The sequence below is a fragment of the Tympanuchus pallidicinctus genome, unplaced genomic scaffold (genome assembly GCF_026119805.1).
Source record: "Tympanuchus pallidicinctus isolate F22 unplaced genomic scaffold, pur_lepc_1.0 scaffold3, whole genome shotgun sequence".
Taxonomy (NCBI): Eukaryota; Metazoa; Chordata; class Aves; order Galliformes; family Phasianidae; genus Tympanuchus; species Tympanuchus pallidicinctus.
The window spans coordinates 34,874,589-34,893,469 of NW_026294747.1; the positions used below are offsets into that span (position 1 = coordinate 34,874,589).

At 40.0% G+C, this 18,881-nt stretch overlaps 1 long non-coding RNA gene across 1 annotated transcript; it reads right to left on the minus strand.

The window, feature by feature from the left end:
* Positions 1-63: 63 nt before the first annotated feature.
* On the minus strand, positions 64-18,395 carry LOC128086395 (uncharacterized). The gene is made up of 3 exons (XR_008209367.1): positions 17,815-18,395; positions 5,379-5,514; positions 64-3,561 (listed from the first exon to the last, which is right to left on the minus strand). It is a non-coding gene; the product is annotated as an uncharacterized LOC128086395 (long non-coding RNA).
* Between the last annotated feature and the right edge of the window lie 486 nt (positions 18,396-18,881).

The following is an 18,881-nucleotide window of genomic DNA, read 5'->3' on the forward strand; positions in this document are numbered from 1 at the left end:
ATATATATATATATATATATATATATATATAACTAAAAAGAGGATACAGCTAGATTTTGATAACTCTTCGAAACTGAAGAAAAGAAGCTGTCAAGATGTAGGTTAAGAATGCTAATCCAAATACTACAACAAACTTGCCACCATCCTAAATTCTCAGCTACCCCAACTCATTGTCATATTGAGCATTTTTATGCACATTATCAAAGCTAAATAATGGACCTGCAACATTAACCACTATTGACACTGTGCATTTTTTCTTGATTAATGCACACTGGAAGAGGTCAGCTTTTGTACATTAATCATTTAAAATGCATTTTATATATATATTTTTTTTGTACTCTACAGTGTTACAGTGAAAATCTTCAATCACATTATATCCTCTCTCTCTAAACTGCTGATTCTTTTAAATGCGTATTTTCTTTTCCCAAACAGGCAACATGGAAGTTGTTGATGTCCTGTGGCTAGGCTTTCTACCTTACAAACTGAAGACAGAAACATTTACCAATGTAGAAAAAAAGACACAACAAATTCAGAACAAAACTCAGGGCTGGGCAGGTTGGGGGAAAGTTAAATATACTTTAGGTTCAACCACTGTGTGTGGATCAAAAGAGTGAGCAGCAATGCACAGGACTGGATGAACAAAGTTTTTCCAGATTCTGTATTTTATTTTATTTAAGAGTTCTCAATTTCTATTTTCATTAAGAACAAAAAATTTGGCAAAAATCAAGTTAGTGCTGCCCATAGCCAAAACCTACTGCAACATTGGTTTGTCCAAATCTTTTCTTACTTAAACCACTTTGAAAAGCATTGGGCTTGTCGTTCTGGACCAGATTTTGGTTACCTTAACAAAATTGATTAAAACTGCCTATAATCTGTTGCACTGTTTTCTGGTTTTCACAGCATAACAAATACTCAGCGCAAGTAGGAACATCTGCTCACTCCAAAAAAAAAAATGTATAAAACAGAGATGTATGAACAACTGTAGCTCAGTGACCCAGCCCAATAACTTAATAGCCTCAAACCCAGCTCTTTGAGTTCCCAGGAAGCTCAGAATTCCGCTTTCCGGGATCTCAGCATCAAGCTTGATATGCCTCCAACTTTGCAGGGAGTGGAGAGGAGCAGGGGTTAGCAGTGCTGCTCTCAGTTCTGTTCTTGCATGCCAGCTGGCAATGCAGCTTGTTTGTGAGGTAGCTAAGGGTACAGACGCCAACGGAGGGGAAAATGGAATTTAAAAGGAGATTGGAAGAACGATGAGAATAAAGGTTAAGGAAAGAATAACATGCCTGTTCCAAATAAGTGTTAACCAACATTAACTAAAGGTACTAATCCCAAAGGGGGGCTTGAGGGGTTTTTCTGAGCTGTTACAAAGGCTTTTTAAAACTCAGCTGTGCTGACCACTCATTGTATGAGAGCAGAGTTGATGGTTTACATGAATGCACTGCTTGAGGATTCCTAGTTGAACAAGAAGGTTTTCATGTAAAAGAAAGCAACAGAATGACTGTTCAGTGATTTCATTCTTCTAGTAGTGCTCTTACATTGATATAACTCCAGGGACCAGGTTTGCAGCAACTTTAAGAAACAGAATGAACTATTTGAAAGGGTTGAACCCTTTGAAAAGGTATCTTTGCGGTTGACCTAGTAGCTGGTTTGTTTGTTTTTAATAATATTTGGAGAAATAACATGCTGGAAGTTGGATGAACTGAGTCGTAACACCAAAAGAACATTTTCAAAAGCAACTGATCACACTAACTGCTATTTATGAACCACTTGCTTTGCAAAGTGAGATGCCCAAGTACCTAGAAGCTACCTTAACTGTTGCAAGGAAGAAAAAAAAAAAAAAAAAAAAAAAAAGGGGGCTCCTTAGAAGCACTCTGACTCTAAAAAGTCAGCGATGGAAGTTTTGTCAGCCTTACTGAGATAGCCAGTTCTGACAGCCAGCACTGGCACTGCTGCAAGGTGGTCATGTCACTGGAGTAACTGCAATACTCCTGAAAAAACATTTTTTTTTTATGATGCTCAAAACTGCATTAGCTTAAAGGTGTCTATGCATCTGAGCTATTTGCATAGTATTTTTCCTTCTTCCCATTTTAATTTCTTTATTTTTTATTTTAGGGCTGGGGGAGGTGGGTGGAAAGGCTGTATGTGCACTGTCAGCTAACTTAATGAACTGTCCAGCAAGCTCACTATGGAGCCTACAGAAAAAGTGTGAACAAATGGAATGTAACCAGAGCCACAGATTCTCAGGTAAGATCAAACCATTTATAAAACATGCACGTGCATGCACACAGAGACACAATCCACTAACTCTGAAAGCCAGCTGGGCTTTCAAACTGGACACAGTAATACATCTAAATACATATGCATAAGAAAGATCCTTTCTTCTTCTCTCATATCATCTGTTTATCAGAAAAGGTGACCAGTGGAAGCTGTTAACCTCCCTCTCAGCCCAAGTAGCATTTACAAAGTGTATAGCCAGCTATATTTACTGACTTAAATAAGACCCCACTGATTCCTTTGTCAGCTTTGAAATAACCAAATTGCTCTCAAGATCCATTTTTCATGATCCATCTTCATTCCCATACAACTCTTTGCTTCACTAGATCCATTGAGATCTTCCTGAAAGCAACAAAATGTGAGATAAGAACAGATTGCAGAGTTCTGCTTTTAAATGAACAAAATTAGGATTGGTATTCTCCACCACAGTTTTGTTTGGACTACTAAATTTAACAGGGAGAGACTGGAAGTAAAAAAATTAATGACCCAGTCACACAATGGCAAAGTCACACAAATGAAGTCAATAATCGTGAGTTTGATTACACTGGTAGGAAGTTAAAATCTTTTCCATCTTGAGGAGATTGTGCAACCTAGATGAAATGCTAAAAATAAGGGATTTTTTAATAGACATCAGTGCCCAGCAAAGGCTTATGGGAAATCAGTGGGAGAAAGTTTGCATTGCAGTTAGGAGACCTATGGCTCATTTCTTTGTCTCTAATTACTTTTCACTGACTCCAGAGACAATGGAATGTATTGATATTACCTTTCCCATTACAAGCTTTCCTCAGGAAAAGGACCCCCATCTTCGCTGTAATAAAAGGGAACATAATATTTTTTCGCAAAAGGAAGGGAATCAAGTTTTCCTCTTGTTTTAAAAGCATTCACAGATTTATAGCGGAAATGACAGGAACAGGATGTATTAACCATATGACCCCAGCAGAATGACTCTACAGCCTTGACTGATTTAAAAGTTTATTGGTGTCCTCTGGATAGACACAATGAGTCAAGGCTTGGTCTTGTTCAAATCAATAAGACCCCAACTAATGACTTTAATGGCTTTGCGAGAAGGACCAAGGCTTTGAGCCAGTACTCATAAGCAAATAACTATGCACAGCTTATAGCACAAACAATAGATAAATCAGTCTGACTAATTGGTACAATGCATCAGGTTTTCTTTCTAATCCTGTACCACACCATGCACATGCTAACAGGGCAGCTCTTTTTTGTTTAATTAAAAAGTGTTTCCAAGTCTTCCTGAACTGCATGGTCTGATCCTTCCAGAGGTTCCTGTCTAAAAAGAAGTGAGAAGCACAGGTGAAGTTGAAAGTCATTGCTTTCTTGCACTTGCTTTATGGAAATAGGTCTTCAATAAAAAAAGGAAAGGATTCTGGAGCGGAAACTCTGGTGGACATTAAGGCTTCTATTTTCTTGAACTACCAGCAGTGCAAACCCCAATGGCAAACCCCTTAGAGTATCATCCAAGATGATACTTCATAAAGAGATGAGTATTCACTGAAACAAATTTCTGTTCAACACTGTGAATCTCTGAGGCCTCTTAGCACTCTGTTGACTTTTCTGTGCTTTGGTTAATATTTAATTTCTTTCTTCTCGCCAGTTCTCTGCTTTATTATAGCACGTAAGATAGCATCTTGCAAGACAGTAACAAAGGCTAATTTCAATGCAGGAAGTCAAGTCTCCTCAGATTAAAGAAAATTGAAAGAAATAGGATTCTCCAAAGATGTACTTGGAAATGAAAAATACACCCTAGATTCTGTGATATGTTCCCATAGCAAAGGTCCAAGGACTTCATACAGTAAGATCAGTTTCTGAAAATACACTTATTGCTCATTGGCACCATGAGCAAACTCGCTTTCGTTCTCTTTCCTACCTATAGGGAAAGATCCCTGCTCGCTCTCTCTGCTTTTGCCTCTGCTGCAGGGCCTGCAGCCAGTAGGCCTGGCTTCTCCCCCTTTCAGTTCTTAGATAATTTTCTTAACAGAATGCTACTCAAAATTTCCAGCTACACATTGATGTGACTGTTTGCTTTCCATGAAGCTACAACCTCATGCTTTTAGGTTACCTGGATGGCATCATTTTTTCTCTTTTTCCCCCCCAGTACAATTGCTTTTGGTTTTGCCCGTCCTTTGTTAGTTTCACTATGCCTTCAAGCACAAACCCCTCATTACATAGCACTTCCCTAGCGTGATCTATAACCATTACTGCCACTCCCTGGCCCTTGTTATCAAGCCAATTTTATATCCAATCAAGTATTGTACCATCAGTTCCATACTTGCTAACCTTATAAATGAATCTGTTATGTGGCACTGTATTGAGAGCCTTTTCAAGTCCAAGTAAATTATGTCTCCTTCTTCACCCCTGTCCACTCTCATTGTCACTTCCTCAGAGAAATGAATCAAGATTGTTAAGCACGACCTCCCTTTTGTAAATCCATGACGACTATCTCTAACCAAACTATATAAGGTTGGTATTAAATCAGGACACACACTCAAAGGGGATCTGCTATAAAGTGCAACCTAAAGATGCTTCATGTGGAGATGAGACATGGGAACCACTGATAGACTAAAGGTTCTGATGTTACAGGTCTGATGGTTTGCCGATAACTTCTTAGTGATCAAATTTCTGCCTGGGGAAGCAACCAGAACTCCACCAGAGAAGGGGGGGAGGAGGCGGAAGCATTTACATTAGTCTAGCATGTTTCTGTCACAGAAGATCATTGAGGATAAAGAGAGAATGAACTGAGTTCTGCTTTTGTTCATCTATGATGGAGCCAGAACCAAAAGACATTAAAAGAAAACCTCATATTTTCTTGAATACTCTTCTACATGTGTAAAAGCCATGACTGGAAGTAGTTCAACTCCCTCATGAAACTCCCTCTGTCTTTTCAACAGTGCTTAATATTGAGCATATTCCTTTCCACTGATCAACAACAAGTCTAATACAATAAGAAAGGAAGAGAGGTATGGGTTCTTTCAGGAAATTTCTAATTTAAGAGCTTCACAGACAAAAGTGCCTGCACATCATGACTTTCACAGGGGAGAAGGGTATTGTCCCACAGCTTCTGAGAAGTGCTATACCTGCATAACCTAGCTTACGTGTCAAAAGGCTACATGAGCATATACTTCTTGCACAGGCACAGCAGAAGGACATGAAGACTTCTGCACTTCAAGGCACTAGAGAACACAGGTACTGCATCAAATGCATCAGTTTTCTTCCACTGTTCTGTAAAGAAGAGTGAGAATTAGGTAAAGGAAGGTATAGAGGAAGAAAGAAAGGGAGGAACAGCTATTCTATTCAGTCCTGGTTCCTTAGGGAATGATCAGACTGCCATTGAGACATTTGGGATCTTGCTTCTCTTGAAGGATGTGCCTGCTCCTCCTACATGATGCTGCTGAACAACACCAGGGGAACAACTCTTTGCATGGAGATATACAATATGAGAGGTGGGCTGAGAAAGCACAAGGTGCAGCTGGGCAAGTTGTGCCCCACGTCCCCTTCTTGGCTGGCTGGGGTAGGGAAACAGCCTGCATAAGCACTATGCAAAAAGATTCTTGGCAGTTAATTCTGGAAGCATTTGAAGTATAACTCTGGAATAATTTACTGGCCTTTCTGCCTCTGTGACTGGAAATATCTCCCTCAGTGCTGTAAGCATAATTGCTGCCTCTTTAGCTTGAGTAGGGGGAAAAAAAAAAAAAGATCCCAACAGTCTGTCTTGAGCTTGTTTGACAATATACATACATCAAGCATGGTGAGATCCAGATGGGTCAAAGCCATCCCTTGGGAACCTAACCTTTGGCCTCCTGCCTCACAGCACTCCCCAGGTGCTGTGGAGGGAGCCCTCTTATCTACACCCTGTGGAGGATCATTGCTATTATATGTATGTATTTGGCTCCCTTGTGTCTTCAAATCAGAAATGCAGCAGTCAGTGTACAGTGGAGAGATACTGCTGTGGGAGAGTTCAGCCCAGTCAGTGCTGCTGCAGGACATAGAGTTTCTGGCAAACATCCACTGAAACAAAGGAAAGAGGCCCCCAAATCAGTCTGGCTTGCTTTCAAGGCCTTGACCCTGTAACAGCCAGTGCAGACATGCTCAGAAAAATAATGTGCAGAAACAGTAGGTCAATGCAGAGAAGCATAACTAAAAGATAAGGGTTAGAAGGGTATAAAGAAATAGTTGGAGCATGTCTTCTCTGTTCAGAAAAGATTGTTCACCCTCCTGAAGATGAATGAGAAGTTTTGAAGAGGAAGTTAAACTATTGTGTACTTCTCAGGCAAATAAAAAAAGCAGAAAAGAAAAAAATTATAATCAAAGCAGAGCTCAAGATGACAGAATTATCACATCACTAGTACTCACAGCTAGAATATTGTCATTGGCATAATGATACATTACTTCTACATACAGTCCCACAGGCAAAGAAATACGGCTTAGTATCAAGTGCATAACACAAAGTCATACGTATAATCTTAAGTATCAAACATCCTTAAAAGACCAGCTATTGGCTAGACATATGCCACAGAAAGTTCCATCAATTAGTGAGTTACACTCCATACACTTCAGGCAGAAATTATTTTTCAGAATGAAGCATGGGTGATAGATTAGATGACAGTAACAGTCCTTCTGGCTACAAGACCTCATGAAACAGTGACCTTACTGATACCAGTAAGGAATCTGCTCCACACACGTGCAAATTATCTGTGGAGTTAAGGACTAGACAAACAAATCAGGAATAATAAAAAGTGAACAAAAACTGCTAAATAAGAACAGCAATAAAATTATCTGTCATGTCTGTAAGCTTCTGCCTATGCTTGCCATTGTATTTTTGCAAGCAAATAGTGATTTTTGTAAGGAATAGAAAGTATCTTCTCATTGTTATGTTAACTCTGTTTCCTGTAGCAGGTAAATTGTACCTGCAGGAATCACAGAGCTCTGCAGTCAAGACATCAGAAGGAGAAGAGAGGGATCAGACACCTGAGAAACAGACATCTGAGATAAGATAAAGCCTTACAATACAGGCAAGATATTTTTTCAAATTCTATGAAGTAGCTATAACACCCTAGGCCCTCAGTTAGAACACACACACAAGCTTTCTTTCCTCATTGCGAACCTGAGCCCTCATTGCAAATGGAAAGGTAACTCCCTGGAGTCCACATCCCACAGAAAAGTGGAAAATCCCAAGTTCCTCCTTTGGGAAATTCATGCTTCACCTTAAAAATCTTCCCTTCTGCTATTTTGGCTGAATCCAGAAGAAGCAGTAATTGTAGAGAGAGTAAAACAGATCTAAACAGATACGTAAAACAGATCTAAAAAACAGGCCCCTCTAATTAGATACATGTGTGTAGTGATGCTACATAGTAGTGATACTACAGCTGTTAGTAGTAGAAGTTGTATTTGTACCAGTAGTGGTGGTGTACTGTAGAAGGAGCATTAGCATCAAACCTACTGTCCCATAGCAGTGATAGCTGTGGAGACTAACCAGTTGAGATATTATCAAGATTAGTTCAAAGTAATCTTGGATTCCACTGTGTTTATGGGATCGCACTTAACTAAGAACATTTACTTTCCTTCCTTGCCCCCTACTTGCTCCTATCCTTTTCTTTGTTATTGATAGACTTCTCCCCCCCTCCCCCCCCCTTCATTTCTACATAATATTATACACTTTCAGAGGTCAGAAAAGTAGGCAACTTGAAGGCTTTCATTTTGAAATATTATTTGTCTGTTAACCTTTTAATACAATCATTTGATGACTGCATATGATAGCAGTATTTAATACACTCTGGGCTGACAGATAAGATACAAGGCACAAATCAGAAAATATCCAAAGACTCAATCACCACAAAGACAGCCTGTCTCTTCAAGAAATGCCTAAAATAATATTTCCTAAAAAAAAAAAATAAAAATCCACACTAGCAATTAGGAGGGTTTCATCATCATAGGTCACTGGCTCTCAGACAGATTTCACATTTATAATTTGCCACAGTGGAAACTTGCAACCTTGAAAGAAGCATGCAAGAAGCTTTTCTTTACTTGTCTGAAATGCCTGGTAAACTGTGTAAAGTTATACACCAGAAATAACACTTTCTTTGATGGCATAGGATACTTTGGAGGAGGCCTGCAAGGCAATTTCTGCTCCATATCATAAGAATATATTACAGGCAAGAACACCAAGAAATACCTAAGTCCTGATTACTGTCTCAAAGCAACTTAATAATAATAAAACAAACAAGCTTATTCGTAAGTATTAGATGGAATTGAAATCTGATTACACTTTCATGCGATTTCCATTCGTATACTGTACAACCCCATGCAGAAAAATATAGGTAAGTGGCATGTGCTTTTTGTGAAGCTGACCCACACAATGAAATGGTTTATGAGAAGTGACAATATATGATGAGAATACAAAACTTTGATAATAGGCGCATTTATTGATTGAAAATAAAATTCATGAACTGCAAAGCAGAGAACTGCACCAGTGGGAACTGTTCCAAGAGGACATTAGGAAGTGAGAGAGTGACAGAGAGTATGCATGTGTATTACACATAAACTAAGTTAAAGGTTGCCTAAACGCTTCTGATTCCACAAGCAGAGCCTCTGAGGATAGGATCTGAAAGACTTTAATGCTGGTAAGGTTTTCTCAGTATGATATTTGCATATTTTGCCTAAAAACCCACAATGCTGTATTAATTCATTTTTATTTACCTTTCTGCAGCTTCCAAAAGAAACCTCGCAGGAAGCCATTAATGACACAGCTTCATAAGAGATAATTTTCAGAGAGGCTTTGTGGGTAGTGACTGAAGGGGGGAAAAAAAAAAAAGTGTGTGTCAAATTTAGGTTATTAACAACATAATCCTTAAACAGACGGTATCTCAAAGACTAATTCATCTTCAAATTTGACTGTAAAAACCGCATGATCCTTCACTCTGTGTGCATGCAAATTTATATCATACCTTTTTTTTTTTTCTTCATGTTTATTAGGGGAATGTGACTAGAAAAGGAAGGATGAGAGTTCTGAAGCACAATGCTGGAGGCTAGAAAACAATTTCACCTTCACTACCACTATCACTCTCATTCAGATTCGGGTCCCATTCCTGGTCTTGCAGTTCACCAGCAAAACCGCTGCGCACAAAGCTTCCCCTACAGAACATGGATAAAGCTGTGCACCTTTCCCTAGAGCACTGCCTGGACACGCTGGTCTGATGGGCAGCTCTCTGCAGGGCACTCCCAGCAAGTCACAGCCCAAGCACTTTACTCACCTGGGTTGCATGCAGGGAGGGGTTTGCCTTCCCTGGCACCACACCAAGGGAAGCTGGATTTCCATGACAACTCTAAACAAAATCACACTGGAATCTATTTCATCTTGGTTTCTCTATACAGAATGGGATCTGGCGTCCCTCCTTTGTTTCCCATTTCACAGTGGTAGGTATTTGGAACAAGGATGTTTTATTAACTTAAATAATTCTTTGCATTTCGTCGAGTGCCAGGTTCTCAGTGGACGAACAAGCTGAATGAGAAGCAATTGCTCTGAAAACTGTGACAGCAAGAAGGCATGAGTCCCATTTAATACAATTTTAACAGCATGACTTGTTCATCACAATACAAAAAAGCAGTTGTGGACTATTTGAGCCTCAGCCTTTTCCCTGCACAAGGATGATATACCAAAACTTTTGCATCTTCCCACACCGAGAGAAGAAAGGCCCTTCTCACATGAGTTTATAATATTCAGTATAAGCTTCTTTTAAATTTTCCTGTTGCTCCTGTTCCCTGGCTTTCTTCCTCCCTCTACTGGGATCCTTTAAAGATCTGTAATTTATTAGAGGCTTCCTCTTTCTTCCGGTACTTTTCTGCTCTGGATGCTCTATTTATAGTTTTTTGTAGCATCCAAATTTTACCCATTCAATTTCTGCTGAAAGGCAAATAGTTGCCTGTTATAATTTTCAGTTGGTGTTTTGTTACCCTGTTTTTTCTCCCCTCCTCATAAATGGAGGCGTTGCACATGGAAAATCCCAACACCAGCTGGGCTGACAGCTATTGTTCCAGACCAATACATTGCTCTGCAACACATTAAGTCAGGCCTCTTCCAAAGCTGCCTAGCAGCAAACCTCAAAGGCCATCACTAATTGTGACATAGGAAGATAGAGGGGAAAGAACAGAAGATGTAGGTATCTTCAAGCTGTGCCATTTCATGAAGCAGTTAATAGAGTAGAAAACAAAGTTGGGTAGTTGAGATCTTGTCTATAGGATCACAGCCTGAGGAAGGCCTGGGCACTGCATGCTACCATGGCCTTATGCTCAGGACCAGAAATTGTTTCTGCTTGCAGCTTCTCACAGGCATTGTGAAATTTTAATCCCTCTCTGCTTGCTTTACAGGCCTGCAAATAACATTCAGTGACACAGCTGGGCTCGGGGAAAAAAAGTTTAGATATGCCTGCACAGCCTCCCCAGCGTATAGCTGCTAGCATCTCCAGGGGGAGAAGTCTGACTGAAGTCAGACATGGGTTGTTCTTTGCAAGTGTCAAGACCCACAGATGGCAGTCTGGAATACTCCAATTCAGTTGTCATTCAAGTCAACAGTGGTGAACTCAACACCCTGAATGGACAATATGTCCTGCTTCCTATGACCTTGCTTCCAGGGTCAAGGAGGAGAATAAGTTTATCTGATTACAAAGAAACAGGTACATGACATTCTTGGGAATATACTACTTTGGAAATAACTAGGTCTTCGCGCTAGTGAGTTGCCTGCAGCTCAGAGGCATTTTAATCATAGGATGAATTACAGAATGGATTGCATGGAAAAGGACATTTAAAGACAGAATTGTATTGGCTGGAAAGGACCTGTAGAGATAACTGAGTCCAAAAATCCATCTAGTCCAATGCTATGTCATCATCAGGAACATCTTCCATCAGATCAGGTGGCTCAAGGCCCCATCCAGTCTGACCCTGAACACGTCCGCAGATGGGGTATTCTTAATTGGGTATATTTCTCATGCCATTAAGCCCTATAAAATTTGGCCCACAATTTTGGTAATCCAAATTTATGTACTCTGCTTAACAAAACCCTTAAGTATTATTGATTATATTTCATTTGTTTTTGTCAGATATTTAGCACAGTATTCACTGTACCATTATTTGCTGGCAGTTTAACACCTTCAGTAAAGATATTTGCACATAAGCAAATATAGCTGTAATAACGAGGAAGCTTCCTGGCCCTTGTACAGTCAGAATTTATATATATAATATTATATATAACGTTTAATATTTATATTAAAATATATTAATAAAAATAAAAATATATAAATATAATGTAATATAAAAATATAAAATATATATATTCAGTTTGTTTTAAAACCCTGTCAATGGACACAGTTTTAGTTGAAGCCACAGAAAGTTCTCTAGTGACGACTCATAGTCCTCTATGCTTGTTTCATTTTAACTTTTTTTTTTAAATGGCAATTTCTGTTTACGTTAATAACTCTTTAACAGGGAAAGAGAAAAATGCATAGATTCTGCTTACAAATGTAGGTAGCAGGTTTACAGATGCACACCAGCTATAATTGTATACAGCCAGCTGTCATAAAAATTTTGCTTTTTCCATCTGCAAAAACACACCTCAATTTGCTATAACAACTTCCGAAACAATTACTTCATCTGCTTGTGAATTCATTATATTATATAGTCTATTTATCTGTGTTAATTACTTTTAAAGGACTACTAGTAGTAATAATAATAATAACAATTTTAAAAAAAGAGTGGATGAATCATCTGCAAATGTGATGTCTAAAAAGCAGTCATATTAGAAACATATTAGCTATTCATAAATGGTCAAGTTAAATATACTCTTTATTATAGAGTGAAACAAGCCATTTCAGCCAAGTTCTGCTGATCTGGATAAGACATTTTAGAGATGTGATATCCTAATTACAGTATTTTCCCTGTGCAACAATGCTAGCTGTTATTTAGGTTGACATCTCAGTTTATTTTCTTGCACTTTTTAACAGGGAAAGATAAAACTGAAATAAATTCACAATTGCACTTATAAAAGCTTGGAAGGCATCTTTTTAGAGACTTTTTCTACCATTATATTTCACTAACACATACATTCGCCGATTCCCTTCCACTCTTTCCTCTCAGCTGCATTAAATTTAACTCCTGTTCTGTGATCTGTAGTTAGCAGAGACTAGTGCTGAGATAAAAGGGCCTTGGTGACTGCTTCTGCTTTTTGCCATCATTTGCTTGGTCTGATGATAACGGTGGCAACATTAAAATAAATAAAGAGTATTTCAGGCTTTCATTCTAAGAAATGAAAGGCAATTATCCAAAGACAGAAAGCGAGAGGTTGGTGGAAGAAAGCTAAGAAGTGATGTCTGCTGAGAAAGTGTCAGTTCTGAAAAAAGCATCTTTTTGACCTAATTCCCTCCTGCTTGGCTCTTATTCCCACCACACAACTTATTGATAAGGCCAACCCTGTACCATGCTTTGACCACAACAACTTTCAGCTCTCTAAGCACCTGCATGCTGGATCAGCACCTTTCCAGTGACAAAATGACAGTTCCCATGCTGCTGCTCAGCTTTGGCTTTTGCTGGTGCTGGCAGAGTCTAAGGGGCATGGGATCTACAGAGCCCACACATCCACACCAGGTGGTAGGAATTTCAGCATGCCTGCCTGGAGACAAGACTGCATGCCTATACATACATGAGTAAATGCACAATCAAGCTTTTGCCTGTTTGCTTTTAACCTTTGTTATTTAAAAAAAAAAAAAAAAAAAAAAAAAGGGGGGGGGGAAGAGCAGCCCCTAGTAATCCCCCTGGTTCTCTGTGTTGCAAAATTCTTCTTTTGACTTTTTTTTAAACCTAGGTTTTTTAAATGGCAGACAAAGGGCATTATTCAGCTCCAGCAGAGTAAAGAAACCTGTGGTTGAAGTACAGCACGCTTAGTAATTTAGCTGAAAAACAAAACACTTCAGCACTCACATCATTGCCATTAAAAACTATATAAATATGGAAATTATTTCCAAGTGTTCCAAGTCACTCAGGAGTGGCTGCATTGGACAGTAAAGGGACAGGCTAGGACAGTGCTTGGTTAGTCTCCAGGCCAAGGTGCACAGTCCCCCTCCAGGACTGCTCTCTTCACTCACACTCAAGGTTAAGGAAGAAGGAATATGCTGCACCCAATGAGACAGAACTGCATCAAGGATAGTCTGAACAGTCCTGTATCCTGGGGACCTTTCACATTTGCTCCTCCACTGCCTGCAGCTCCACCCAGTGCAGGAAGAGGTGGCCAATGCACCCTATGACTGCACTGGGGTGCTAGTACAATCATTTACCACTGTGAGAATTAAAACGTATCAGAAAAGAAAAATTAAGCAAAGGAAAAAGAAAAAAAAAGAAAGAAAAATCTTATTTTATAAATTCATCAGAGCATCTCAGATTCATCACTGTGATCTAGAAGAGACATTGCCTAACACAGCTTGTACCACTTGGTGGCAACACTTCCATGTTTGATTTATTGAACCTTCTCATCATCACTCTACTGATATTTGAAAGAACAAATTAAGCACTGATCTGCGCAATTAACTATTGCTGAGAATGAAGTTTCAAGTGACTTTCCTACTATTCTCTGTGCAGGAGTCATACTAAATAGATTACAAGAGTATGTTGCTTTAGGTCCTGACATATTTCTAATAAGAAACTTTCACATATCACAGAAGCATTGCTGCACAGCCATGTAAAGCAAGCTCTTCTTCAATACCAACAGAAAATAATTTCAACCAGAGCCATGAAAAAAAGAGCTGACCAATGGCTTGCAGAGCATTAGGTGTTCTTGGAAGATGGGGTGGGATAGCAACAAAGTTCTCCATTTCAAGTGTGTTTCAAAATCGCAAGTACATATCCAAATGTCATTCAAGCTGTCAGTACAAAAAAGCTGTAATCTTGCACGTTGCCCACAAAAAGCCATGTCACAGTCCTCTCCTGCACTTTACTTTTTATTTGCAAGACTCATTTTTCAAGCAAAAGTCATCCAGTACCTGCTCATCTTCGGATCTCTTTTGCTAAACCTGATGTAATGTCAATAACTGCCAGAATCGTTGGATGTGAAGAAGAGAACTCCTGTTTGCTACAAGGGAAAAAGTCAGCAAACTGAAGGGCACTGAGCCTGCACATGCAGTTTGATGGTGACTGTTCTGCTTCTGGTCAAGACTGCAATGTGCCACCCCAAGGCTACTGAGTGGCAGGCAAAATATCTCTGTGAACAGCAGTGCAAAGGCACACAGGAGCCCAGTGTAACAACAGAGGGGATGGCAGCATGTTTCCATCCCACCCAAAAAGCTGAGCCTGCCTGTAGAGGATACACCATCTGTTGAGACAGGAGAAGCCCCCACATCCTCCAAAATGGCCCCATCTACATCTTCTGACTGCAATTTGCTGACAAGGGGAATGGAAGGAAGCTGAGACTCCAACAATTTTCTTATGTTCCCTGGGCACGTTCACAGAGACTAAGCAAAGGAAATACATTAACAATAAGGGGGGAAACATTTGGCTTATGATATTAATGTATTTATAGCAGCCAGAAAACTATAGGTCCCAACCTTATATAAAATTTTGACAGACTGCCAGTTCTAAAAGTCAAAGCAAGTCTGCAAGAGTAAACCATAGTATTTAATATGAGTTATGAGCACACCTAGGCTCAACTGCTAGTATCCCAACTGCTTGCATTTACAGTCATGTTAGTTAACACATTTCCATTCACACGTGCTGAAAGGATTAATGACTCAAGTGAGAATTTACTTGCAATATACTTGCAAATCAACACAGCTTTGCATAGGGAAGTAAAACGTTCAACAGAAATAGCAAATGCTGACTTCCATGTGGATATGCCTCTTTCTCTTTAGCCAGGACATGAAGTGGGGGGAGAGAAAGCAGCTTCCCCCTTCAAGATCTCATATGTTCTCAAAGGATAACTTTAGATAACCCAGTGTATATTTCCTCCTTGTTCCCTTTTACCCCCAATATTATATCCATTTGTGAAGAATAATTGAAAGCGACCTAAAAGTCAACCTCTCACAGAAAACAGAGAGCCCAATCAGCTGCACAGATGCGCTGAGCAGGAGTGAAAACAGGATGTAACCCTGGTCTATATCTGTTCTTGGCTCTACCTTGAGGTCCAAAAGGGGCACCAGGATCTGAATTCTAGCTCCTCAATTTTAGGCAGGAAGAGGAGGAAGACAATCCATAGCCTTAGGCACTATTTCAGAAGATTTAGGCATCAAATAATAGGGTAAGTGTAACCTGCCTGAACTGAACAGGATCCTTGTCCCACCATCGCCATGAGTGATGTCATCCTCTTACCCAGCATGAGATGGCACAACCAGCCCCTGGGTACAAAAGCAACAGAGACCTTATTGCTGCAGAAACTGCTCCCAGAAAAAGAGAAAGGAAAAAAAAAATAATAATAATCCCTTCCACCTGCATCACTCCTGGTAGAAGCTTCTGCAGCCACACCTCTGATGGTGGTATCGCCATAGCCCTTTTAGGTGCACAGTGCTTCGGCATCCCAGCTTTAAGAAAGCTTTTCCTAGTGGCTAACCAGCAACTTCCTTACTGTGATTTTATTCCATTACTGTTGTCATCTGACACAGGTATTAAGAACAAACTATTTCCTTATTCTTTGTAGTAATTCTTTTCTGCATTTTAAGACTAATTGTGCTTTCACTTCATCCTTCTCCCCACTCTCTTTATTCCTAGAAGAAACAATCACTGTTTTAAGGTGTCCCAGAGGGTCATGTTCTGTAGGTCTCTGATCTTCTCCCCACCCCCTCCCCCTCAACTGACTAATAGGAGAGCAATTTTTTCTCACAACTTTCTTGAGGAATGCTGAACTGCAATTTTCCAGTTCAGATAAATTTACTCTTGAATCAACAAAAATTCATTTGCTCCCTAGGAAATGGAGAAACCACAGTGGGTTAACCACAAAGGCTATGATCCCTCATCAAAAGGACACACACTGTAAAGCTGAGTACTTGGGATCTTTTGGTGTGTGAATGAAGCCAGCCTCCTTGGGCAAGCCTGGTGTCAAAACACTGGCATCTTGCTTCACAGCATGAGCAACTAAGAACAGAGAGACAGCTCCACTTTCCTCTACCATGCTTCATGGAGGGCCCAGGAAGCTCTGCACTTATATCTCAGTCATGAGGTATGACCTACACTTGGGCACTCTGAGCCACATGTGTGTTGATTGTTACATTAACAGGGTCTGCATCAGCTGAGCTGGAAACAATGGTGACTCAGAGCTTGCCACAGCAGATTCAGCTCCACAATATCCATGCACAGGGACAACAGCACAAGGAGCTGAAAATAAAGCATTCAGTGTCTCTCAAACCAAAGCGAGATACCTGCAGGTGAGGGCCAACACTAGGAGTGCGAGCAAAAATAAACATTTTAAGATAGAAATCAAAATAACTTTTGTGTTGACATTTGTTTTAAAACTAAAGACATAATTATCCCGTTGTGAGCCTTGGCTACAGAGAAAAACATCTTGTTGGGAACTAATTAAAGAATTAGCCAGTGTTTAGCTTCTTATAGATAAAGGAGCATAAGCTTTGAAACAGAAGTGTTTGCAGTGAGCTTTTGAAAATTCTCTGAAGACAGCTGAGCTTAAGTCTGCTAAGCCTCTTCCCTTGCTCACTACATGTCTGTTCAGATGTCTTATTTCTTTTCCTTCCTTTCACACAAGAGAAGCCACTGGTACATCTTAACAACAGATACTACCTCTCCTGATCAGAGCTGTGCTATACACGGAGCAATGTTGTACATCACAGCAATGATGCATCCAGTGAACTACTGTAAAAGTAGTAAATGTGTCAAAGTTACATTAACTACAGTGTTTAGTAAATAAAGAAAATCCCACTGTGGCTGCATTCCACAACACCCCTCTAAGTTCATAGCCTAACCAGACCTAGTGGCCTTCTGCAGCCACTCTTGCTCCACCAGTCACAGACCAGGACCTGCAACACACAGCACAGCCCCAGCACCACACCCACAAATCCTATGAATTACCATGACACCCGCACATCAGGCTTTAAATACAGAAAGGCAAACAGCAAGGATATCACTGTTTTATCCCCTCTGTATACTGCATATAATTATTTTGTACAACAACTTACTGTTCTGGGAACAGATCAGCCACTTAGACAGCGCTTAACCACAATGTGGGAGCTCCAATTCTCCTCTTGCTTGAAGAAGCCTGTTTTTCCTCCCTGCCTGAAAAACTGCACTAAATTGTTTTTTCTTACTTTTCTGGAAATGCTTTCACTTCATGTTCAAAAAGGAAATCAAATCTTGATTGCTTTCTCTCTTAGGTTCCTTGAATACAACACACATTAAAACAAAGACATTTTTTCCAACTTAATGCGAGTTGCATTCTCTGTCTTGGGATTTAAAAAGCATCAATCATCATCAGTAATTTGCACATCATTGGAAATTGCACAACTAATTACCCAATATGAAAAAAAACCATAAATATATAATTACCTTATAGGTTGAATACGGAAGTTATGTAGTCCTCCTGAATATCAGAAGCCTTTCAGCGTCACACATTGTTGGCCCTCTCCCATCAGTGCCTGAGATCAGGCCCAAAACCTAACACAGGGCTCCTAGGTAGGACAGATGCACACTGCACAACCACACAAAGACACACAGCTATGCCTTACTCCTTCTGAACAGTCTATACAGCCACCAAAAAAGCACTAACTTCCTTGGGAAGAGGCTCCAGAAATATATTTTCCAGAACCTGCTGTAAACCACCCCATGGCTGTGCTTTGCCCCAGAGAAGCACGTGATGAGACATGACCTGCAGCTGAGCTAAATCCAAACCACACCCCTTTTGTCCCTACTTCATGGGGGTCTCAGGTGTAGGCAATAATGCTGTGCTGTAGCACAGCTAGCAGAGAGCTGGGCAGGAGAATGGCGCATATGGGCCCATGGAACCACAGCTGTGTCTGACTACAGCATATCAGCCTGGCCCCTCCTGAGAATGGCACTAGGAAAGCTTAGTAAATCTGCATCCCTGGTAGGTGACGTACTTCTGCACTGTCTAACTCTCCTCTCCTCCAGTTTACCTAAGTTTTTTTTTTTAAAAAAAAACAAAACAAAACAAAACACAACTGACTTCAAAGATGTGCCTTTCTGGAGTAGTAAATGTTTTTAGCTATAGATCAGCCTATAGATCATAGCTCCTATGTCAGCCCTGGTAGAGGGAATTAATCCCTTCTGTGCACTGGAAACCTAGTATGTTTTTCCTCTCGTAGCTAGGAAAAGAACCTGGAAGGTTATCTGAGCCATAACAAAGACTTGATGGAAAAATTGCTGCTGTCTAAACTATTCTCCTCTCAAAACATGTGCTATATCATTTTACTTTGCAGTCTTTTTAGGAAAAAATAACTGTTTTATAATATCAACATTAGTTGCTACTAGGAGTGCGACTGAGTTTTCTCAAATTAACTCCCTTTGGAAATGACACTTCCCTCTGGCTGTGCAGAGAAACAAACAGTCACTCACAGCTCTCTGGGACTGGAGGAGCCCAGGATGCTTTCATCTCC